At 44.4% G+C, this 10,189-nt stretch overlaps 1 pseudogene across 1 annotated transcript; it reads right to left on the bottom strand.

Moving 5' to 3' along the window:
- Positions 1-513: 513 nt before the first annotated feature.
- On the bottom strand, positions 514-1,998 carry LOC311601838 (actin, cytoplasmic 2-like; annotated as a pseudogene). The gene has a single exon. The product of its transcript is annotated as an actin, cytoplasmic 2-like (transcript).
- Positions 1,999-10,189: the final 8,191 nt, after the last annotated feature.

Raw genomic sequence — 10,189 nt, 5'->3', positions numbered from 1 at the left:
TCAAGTTGAGGGGACCAAAAAACAAATGGGGAGCACGGATGGCTGACTGACCATTCAAAAATTAAAAAACAAATGTAAAGTACCATTAAGGCAGAAGGTTTAAAAAAATTTTTGCAGTACATAATTTATACAGAAGCAATGCTGTCACCTCGCCAGTGTGAACTCAGGGAGTGGACTTGGCCATCCTCCTCTAGGGACTAAAGGTAGCTTTTGGGAGAATGAGGGACTTCCTGTAGCCATATCCCATGGATACTTGGAATGACTAAAACGAAACAAAAAACAAAACAAAAAATGTACAATCAAGGTCCTCAGCCACATTGTAGAACTTTGGGGGATGCTTGCTCCAACAGACTGCTGTTGCCTTCACCATTCCAGTTTTTAAATCCTGAGTCAATAGTGCCAAAACAAACAAAAAAACTTTAGAAAAAATTAAAAATAAAACAAAAACAAATAAAGCCATTCCAATGTTGTCTCATGGTTTTTTGTTTTTTCCTCCCTGGGCACGTTAGGTTTTGTCAAAAGAATGGGTGTTAAAACGCAGCTTAGTAACAGTCCATCTATAAGCATTTGTGGTGGACGATGGAGGACCTGGACTCATTGACCTCCTGCTTGCTGATCCACATCTGCTGGAAGGTGGACAGTGAGGCTAAGATGGAGCCACCGATCCATACTGAGTACTTGTGCTCATGAGGAGCAATGACCTTGATCTTCATGGTGCGAAGAGCCAGAGCAGTGATCTCCTTCTGCATCTGGTCAGCAATGCTTGGGTACATGGTGGTGCCACCCGACAGCACTGTGTTGGCACAGAGGTCTTCGCAGATATCAAGGTCACACTTCATGATGGAATTGGATGTAGTTTCATGGATACCACAGGATTCCATACTCAGAAAGGAAGGCTGGAGAAGAGCCTCAGGGCAGCGGAACTGCTCCTTGCCAGTTGTGATGACCTGGCCATCAGGAAGCTCATAGCTCTTCTCCAGGGAGGAAGAGGATGCAGCAGTGGCCATCTCTTGTTAGAAGTCCAGGGGAACATACCACAGCTTCTCTTTGATGTCATGCACGATTTCCCTTTCAGCTCTCCTTGTGAAGCTGTAGCCACACTTGGTCAGGATCTTCACGAGGTCAGGTCCCGGCCAGTCAGGTCCAGATGCAGGATGGCATGAGGAAGACTGTGGCCCTCATAGATGGGCACAGTGTGGGGGACCCCGTCTCCAGAGTCCATTACAATGCCAGTGGTACGACCAGATGCATACAGGGACAGCACAGCCTGGATGGCTGCGTACATGGCTGGGGTGTTAAAGGTCTCAAACATGATCTCAGTCATCTTTTCACGGTTAGCCTTGGGGTTCAGGGGGGCCTCGGAATGTAGCATAGGGTGCTCATCGGGGGCCTCACACAGCTTGTTATAGAAGGTGTGGTGCCAGATTTTCTCCATATTGTCCCGGTTGGTGACGATGTCGTGTTCAGTGGGGTTCAGGGTCAGGATGCCTCTCTTGCTCTGGGCCTCATCGCCCACGTAGAAGTCCTTCTGATCCATACACACCATCACGCTCTGGTGTGGCAGGTATGGACCAGCGACAGAAGAGCTGCGAGATCACTCACTGGGGATGAGGACTCTACCCATCATGGATCTTTTAATGCAAGACTCTCCTTCAAAGATCTTTCTGAAGTGATACTTTATTTTTTTTAAAGCTGCCATGATAGTTGACTTTCCATACAGGCCCAAGATCAGCACACTCCAAGCTATCAGTAGTTAGTGTTGCAAACACAGGTATGATGGAAACACATTAACTAAATGGTTCTCTCCTCCCCTTTCCCCAACACCCTAAAGGTCACACATTCATCCCTGCCACCTAGGAATTACAGACAGCCTGATCATAGTGTGTAGCATGGACTGCTCATAAGTTGCCCGGCATGGGGCTGCTTCCCTTCCTCTGAAATGTATAAAATGTATAAAAAGGGACTCCAAATCCACAGAGGGGCTTGAGCACCCTCATCCTTGCTGTCTCTCCAGAGTGTTACTAACTCTTCTAATACATATTTTACTCCAAAGACATCCAGTTCGGTACCCTGTCTTGAGCTTCTATCCAGTAGCTGTGACGTTTGCAGAAGGAGCCACGTGGATCTTAGCAACAGCGAAGAACCTTCCCTGTGTCCAAATACACTTTTCTCCCCTTACTCTTGGGGCCTAACACTCAATGTCCCCAGTGGATCCCAGAAGCAGTGGAGAGTGCCAAACAGTCTACTTTCTTTCATATGCCTGAGGCAAGAAGAGATACAGATTTTGGTGTTTGGAATATACATGTATATAATCAAATGTCATAGGAATGAGACTGTAGTCCAAACATAGACTCAATTTTGTTTATTTTTATTTTTTAAAATATTTTATTACTTTATTCGTATTACATCTAAATTGGTAGCCCATCTCTTGTATCCTCCCATTCCTCCCTCCCTCCTGCTTCCCCCCTACTCCCCTCCCCTATATCTGTGACTGAGGGGGACCTCCTCCCCCTGTATATGCTCATAGGGTATCAAGTCTCTTCTTGGTAGCCTCTATCCTTCCTCTGAGTGCCACCAGGCCTCCCCATGCAGGGGATGTGGTCAAAAATGGGGCACCAGAGTTTGTTTGAAAGTCAGACCTCCCTCTCCACTCAACAGTGGAGAATGTCCTGTCCATTGGCTAGGTCTGGGTAGGGTTGGAAGTTTACTGCATGTTTTGTCCTTGGCTGGTGCTATAGTTTGAACAGGACCCCAGGATCCAGATCCACCTGTCATAATGTTCTTCTTGTAGGTTTCTAGGACCCTCTGGATCCTTCTATTTCCCCTTTCTCCCATGCTTCTCTCACCTAAAGTCCCTATAGGATGTCCTCCCCTCTGACCCACTTTCCTGGTAAGTAAAGTCTTTCATGGGACTAGCTACAGGAGACAACTTCCTGAACAGATCACCAACAGCCCAGGCCTTAAGGTCAACAATTAATAAATGGGACCTCATGAGGCTGAGAAGCTTCTGTAAGGAAGGAGACACTGTCAGTAGAACAAAGCGACAGCTTACAAACTGGGAAAAGATCTTCACCAATCCTTCATCTGACAAAGGTCTAATATCCAAAATATATAAAGAACTCAAGAAATTAAACACCACCAAACCAAATAAGCCAATTGAGAAATGAGGTTCAGAACTAAACAGAGAATTCTCAACAGAGGAATGTCAAATGGCTGAGAAACACTTAAAAGAAATGCTCAGCCTTGTTAGTCATCAGAGAAATGCAAATCAATTTTGTTTAAAATAAACCTTATCACATAGCCTGAAATGACTTGTGTATCTGGAACAAAGTTTTCAAGGGTGGACTTTTTCACTCAACTGTGTTGGTTTTCCAATGGTTTTTGATTGTGTAGTATTTGGTATTTTTAGTTACCAAATGAGGGCTAAGCAACCTGGACCTTTTAACCCCTTCTATGTAGGCACCCCTCTCAGAAAGTTCAACTTATAAATCAAGTGGAGTACAGGAGTGCTGCGATTTATTTATTTATTTTAAAAAGGAGAAAAGGCTCAAGGACATGGGTGAGGAAGGGATGAGAAGTGCAGCTGAGGGAGGAGCTCAGTGTTGGGGTGATGGACAGGGCAAGGGAGCCTAAGGGAGCAGTGAGGCTGTGGGGTAAGGGGACAGTCATGGGCGTGGCATCTCTCAGCTTCGCAGTGAATCCAAGGCATGGGATGTACACATTCTTGGTGATTTTGTGTTGACACATGCTTTGTGGTCCTACTTGGCAGCATACTTCTCTCCTCACTACCACAGCTGCTTTCTTCTCTGTTCTTCCTATTTTGCATTCAGCTCCCCAACAGCCAGGTACAGATTCTGGGTCTGGTTCACCAAATCCTGGCTCTTACCAAATTATGGCTTGGTCCTTCCTTCCTTCCTTTCTTTCTTCCTTCCTTCTTTTCTTCCTTCCTTCCTTCCCTCCTTCCTTCCTTCCCTCCTTCCTTCCTTCTAGCCTTCCTTGTGCAGCCAGAAGTCGACAATTAGTTGTGTGAATATTTTCCTTGAATCCACAAACTTTTTTTTGGCAGTCCTGTGTCATTTACTTATATTCATCTGGAAACACCACAACTCTGAGCCTGCACCAGTGCAATTGAATGTGGCTGCAGAAACCCACACAGACACCCTGAGTAAATACTCTCTTATTAAAGTAAGGGCCATTAATCCTCAGATGGGTTCTTGATGCAGCCCTGCAATCACGCCAAAGTTCCAGAGAGCATCCACCCTTCTGTCTCCCAGGAGACTACTGCAAGTTTTCTCCCCTCATATCACTAGACTATACTCATCCCTGCTGAATATCTGCCTGGGTTGGCACTCCTACCAAGCCCAGGGTATTCTTAAACTCAACCACCTGTATAAATCTCTCAAGGGAGGGATTGGGATTACAGTTGCCCCCCCCCCTTTCCCCACTCTTCATGCTGCCATTTGTTGGTTTCCCCCATAGCCTGGTGGTTTCACTTCTTGCCAGCCCATCCTCCTTTTTCACCTTTTGCATTTCCTCCTTGTCCTCTATTCTGCCTTAAAATGTAGGATTGTTCAGGGCCTAGTTCTGAAGGTGCTTCTCTTGTACCACATACAGAATCTTGCCAAGAGCCTGTCCTGTGGCTTAGTAGTAATTAAATGATAATTGCCCATTCCCATTTCCAGCCTTGATATTGACTCAGGACTCTAGACCTTTCTATGTAACCAGCTCTACCCTGTCTTCTTCATCTCAGTTAAACCACCTCCATCATTCATGTTTCTTTGACTAATACTCTGAGCACCCTCCTTGACTCCAGTTTGTAAGTATTCATTAAATTTCATGCTGTCATCTAATATTCACATTTCTTCCATCAAACTCCATCTAGAATTTTATTTCCTTCCCTCTGTTTGATACAAGTCAGGGTCACGCTTCTCCTGGATTGTTCCAGCAGCCTCCCAAAAGTGTCCTAACTTCTACGTGTGACATCTCATTTTCATTAGGAAATAAGTCTGATGGGTTACTTGAAGATAGAAAAGATTATGGTGCTCCCTGATTCATAGCCTTCAGTTTCTTTCCATGCCATTTAAACTGATGGTCAAAGTCTCCTGTGATGGCCTGGGAGGCCTTGCATGATTCCCACCCCTACCTTAAAACATACTAGAGGAAGCTGTGCTTTGGTGGTGCTTACTTCTGTATGTCTGTGTATCCAAAACAAGATAGTTCATGTCCTTCAGGTTTCAGCAAAAAGCGCATCCTCTCAGTAGAGCCCTCAATGGCTACCTTACTCTGCTCCACTTTTCTCCATAGAGCCAGTCTTCATTCACTCTCCTGCATATTTGACTTCCTGGAGAGAGGCTGGCCTAATGTCCATGAGGTAGTGGCTCGTGCTTGGCTCATTGTCATCTCTATTTGTAGGACCTAGAAGTGTACCTGACATATGACATCACTGAACAATACAGGATATGTGACTTTGGGATATCAGAGGAAAGCCTTGAAGTACAGTGATTTGAACAGAAAAATATATTGCTTTTTCAGTTTTTAAAGATGGAAGTTGAAGGTCCAGATGTTGCCAGGGTTGGTTCTTTCTTGAGATCTTTCTCCCTGGCTTGTAGATGGCGGTCTACAGTGAGTGCACTCACAGGATCACACTCTGTATATGACTGTGTCTTATCTGCCCCCTGTAATAGGGACCGCAGTTACACTGCACCAGTGCCCACACATTCTACCTCAGTTCCCTCATTAAAGACCTTTTCTCCAAATGCAGTCACAGTCTGGAGCAGTGAGGTGAGGGCCACCATGGAAAGGACTGAAGGAGCACAACTGAGACTACAATCTAACCAGTGACTAGTGTGTAGAGGTTGAAGAATTTGCAGAGAAAACATGAGTCTTTTGTAGAGTAAAGGTCAGGACTTGAAGGTGAAGTGAGGCTTGGAAAGGAAGACTCACAGAGAGGTTCGATTTTGATGAACGCATGTCAGGAAAATAATTAATGTGGCTGCAAATAGGTATAGGCAGAAATGCAAGAAGGCATAAGGGAGAGAAAAAACAGGAAGAGGAGGAGATAGGACTGGTGAAGTTGAGGGACAAGGGAGGACAGGGTGGTCAAGGTTTGCTGAGGGAGGTAGCAGATCCAACTTTTGATCTAAAAAGATTTAGCAAATACCTGTTGTGGATAAGACAATGGCTCTGTCCAGATGCCTCTTGCTCCTGAATGAAAAGGAATGGACCTTGAGGTCAAAGGTCCTGGTTTTCTCAGGACATGCTAAAGTGCTTTAGGGTGAGGCCCATGTCCTACGTGACTTTCCTGGTCTTACCAGGGGAGGAGGAAATTGCGTTTTCCATGGAGTGTTACAGTTTAGCTCTGATTTCAGAAGGCAGTGGAGAATTTGGAGTTCTACATGGCCATGATGATACCAAACATGTTATAGCCCTTTGTCTAGCTGCTGTGCCAAGCATGGCAGAAGAAGCAGGTAGATGTTTGAAACTGGCTGGCAGACAGGTCAGGTGAGACACAGGCTGGTGTTGCTTCAGCAGTTGTCAGCACCTAGCTATCAGCAATGTAGCAGCTCTGCCATCACTGTGCCTGCCTTGATCAACACTCAAGCCCCAGGCATTCAACAGTGATTCTTCCCCAGAATAAATGGAGTCTCAGAAGGTCATGGTAGAAGGATGGTGTGAGCACAAGAGAGCCAGCCAGCCAGCCAGTCAGTCAGCCAGCTGACTTTTATTTGTAAACCTTGGGCAGTGGGGAGAGGTTTGAGGGTGTCTGATACACTATGTGCCAGGACACTTGATTTACATGCAGTGATACAGTATATCATTAACATGCAGTAGCATGCGGTCCTTTCACAAGAAGGAAAACACAGTTCATAATTATCCTACGGATGGAGGAAGAACTTCCAGGTAATAATAAAGGTCATTTGCTAGAGGCTGGAGGTGCTTGCTGAACAGCTTCTTACCAGGAAACGGTTGGGGTTGTAATCTCCCTGAGGGCTACATGATACTCCTGAGAGGATCTGTAGGTCTCAGATCAGGGGAAGGGAGAGCCCCACTGAGAAAGGGAGTCCAGTGTAATGGACTGAACTCAGTTGGATATCCTGATATGCCAGAGTTTGACCTCTCCAGTAGCACCCCACAAGCCCCGGTGCCAGATTCCAGTGATGTCGAAAGATACATGGTCCCTAGTTCCAAGAAAGAGGAGGCACCCAATGTACAGAATGCAAGTCAGACTCACTGTGTCTTAAGCTCACTGGTAAATACCAGGCCAGCTTTAACTGATCACTTCACTGACTCTCTGAGCAACTCTTTGAAGCAGGTACTTTTAGCCTCATTCCTATTTGGCAGATAAACAAACTGAGGCACAGAGATGCCAATTCACTTGCTGAAGATCAGAGAGTAATATGTGGTCCTGCCAAGAGGTGGAGCAAGGCCTTGTTCTTGAGGTTCCACTTGTCCTTCCCCTCCTTTGCCATAAACAGAGCTCCCATGCCTCTAGGCCCTGTAGATAATGCTGAGAACAAAAAGGTCAGTGTGGCAGCGGGTGGAAGGCCTGGCAAGGATCTTATTGGTGCTATGTGTCTTTCACATTTGTTTCCTTATATTTTACATGTCTTCAGTGTTGTCAACAATCTCGAGTACTGAAGCTTTATAATAATTCTTGATATCCAGTAAGTAAAGGCCCATTCTGTATTTTATTCTTACTCATAAATTACTGTGCAGGATTTGGGGCTTTTTATTTTCCACAGCTAGATTAATGGGGAAAATACTTCACAAATTTATCACAAAATACTGGGATGGTGATATGGATGATGTGTGTTCCATCTAAGCCATGAAGAATCTTACATGGTGGCAGAGGTATCTAATCCTAGTCCTTGTGGACTGGAGGCAGGAGGATCAGTAGTTTAAGGACCTAAAGTGAGTTGAGGGGGCAGCTAGGTTACACTGTTTCCCATGTTAAAGCAAATAAAACCAAAATGAAAAATGTCCAGAGTAATCTGAGCAACAGGAGGTGACACCCTACAGTATGGCAGCTCTTGTGCAGGCCTCTGGTATTGAGACTCTTTGCCTACTGAGCCTTCCAGTTATTGTCTGATCCTAGGAAGTAGAGAATGTCCACTCCTGCTTTGTAGTTAGACTTGTAATCCAAGGCAGGCTCAGATATTGAATTGTCTCATCCTTTGGCAGCAGCTAGTGTTATAGATATTGCATAGGCATAAGAATTGGGGGCATTTCTTAGCCAGTAATACAAGCTAGCTTTAGAGCTCTTAGCCAAAGACTGGGAACATTTCTAGCCTAAAGACTTGTCTGCTCTATGGACCTTTTCTGGTGTCCCGGGACAGTGGTCTTTTCTGTGTGGTACTATGCAGAGAGGCAACAGAATATAACTCGAGGAGGAGAGAGAAATGGTTCTGTGGTTGTGAACATTTTTTGCCCCAGCACAGGACCTGAGTTTGGTTCGCAGTACCCATTATAGTGGCTTACAACTATTTGTAACTCAAGTTCAATGAGATAATACATTCTTCTGATCTCTATAGGTGTCAGACATACACATGGTATACATACATTCAGGGGAAACATTTAATAAAATAAAAGTAATCAAAATATTACATATAGAGACATATGTTTAAAAGATCAAATCAGGAAAGCAGCAACTGCTGAATGTCTCCCTATAGACTCATTGAGCCCAACTGCTATGCCTTGTAGAACCAGCCACTGTCATTGGGGCTTACATTTTAGACCTATCACAGCCTCACCACTAACCACCAATCACATTCATTAAGGATTATGTTTGAACAAATGACAACACTGACTCTGAGAACAAATCATAGTCATTGAAGTTTGTGTTTTAGGCCAATCACAGCCTTGCTCTTAACAGTAACCACAGTCACTTAAACTTGTGTTTTGACCAATCACAGCCCTGCCTCTTAGGACCAATCATAGTCAGTGGCTTTTATGTTCTCAGCCAATCTCCTAATCAGTGTGCATTCTAGAGTTGCCTGGATACAGTAGACATAAGACCACTTTACTTCAAGTGGGTGATAAGGTAAGGTTGACTCGGAGCTCCGTTGTAATGGCAAAATACTGAGTTATTTTTTTGTCTAATCTTGTACCAATCATTGATATAGGGATGGGGAACTCACCAACTGTAAACTGTGGATTTCATAATTTCACATTTCAGTTATATAAGTTTTTAGTCTAGTCTAAAGTTATGTAGTTAAGTATATACCTTATGTAAGCTTAGTTGTCTAACTTGGTGCTTATAAAATGTCTGTCCTCTTCTTGAGCAATACTATTTATACCACAGTTAACAATCTCATGGAATACACTGAAGCAACTATTTTCTTGACTACATTATTCCTCTATGGCTTTCCCTATTTCTATGCCTTCTTTGTGGCTAAACATCCTAAAATATTTTCTAGGCCCTGTGTCCACTCCATCACATTGCATTTCTTCTTCAGTCATCATCAGCCAGGCCATAGCTGCTACACTCTTCATCCTACGGCACCAATGCTACACACCCTATTCTCATTGCCTCGTTAGTGAAGGCACTTGAGTGCACTCTGAGGGCATGCTGTGAGACTCTTGACCTAGAGTCAGAATCCCCCAGCACAAACGTTGTACACCCCGACTATTTCTTTCTCTTGTGAGTAGAGGAGCTAATTCTTATTGACATAAAACATTGAGGTGGGAGGCTGTGTTACTGATGTCTTTACTGACTCAGGTCAAGGAGGAGAGGTGGTATGGCTGTGAAGGGGAACAGAGGACAAGATGAGGTGTGGTGTTCACTGAGCAGACCTGGGAATGGCCTGAAGATCCCCCCAGTGTAAGGCCTTTGTCCAGAAATGAAGAGTAGAATTCCAGCTTTTAGTTAGGGACTGGTGGTATGGATCCATGCAGAGTTGTTAACCTTGTCTGGCATATTGTGGATCCTGAGTTTTCACAGAACCAAATGGAAAATTGCACGTTGTTGGGTGAATTTTCAATGCCATCATTTTTAATCCGAATTGTATTCCACAGATTAAGTCTTCTCTATGATACTAATTATAACTTTGCCTTGGTAAGGTAGCTCAGTGGTTAAATGCACATGCCATGTAAGCCTGATGACCTCAGTTCACTCCTCAGAACCCACATAAAAGTGAAAGTAGAGAACTAACTTCCCAAAGTTCTCTTCTGACTTCCACTATAAGCTATG

Source organism: Acomys minous (assembly GCF_964271855.1).
Source record: "Acomys minous genome assembly, chromosome: 7".
In the NCBI taxonomy this organism is placed as follows: Eukaryota; Metazoa; Chordata; class Mammalia; order Rodentia; family Muridae; genus Acomys; species Acomys minous.
Note: the sequence above shows the minus strand (reverse complement) of the source record. Positions and strands in the feature narration are given on the sequence as shown.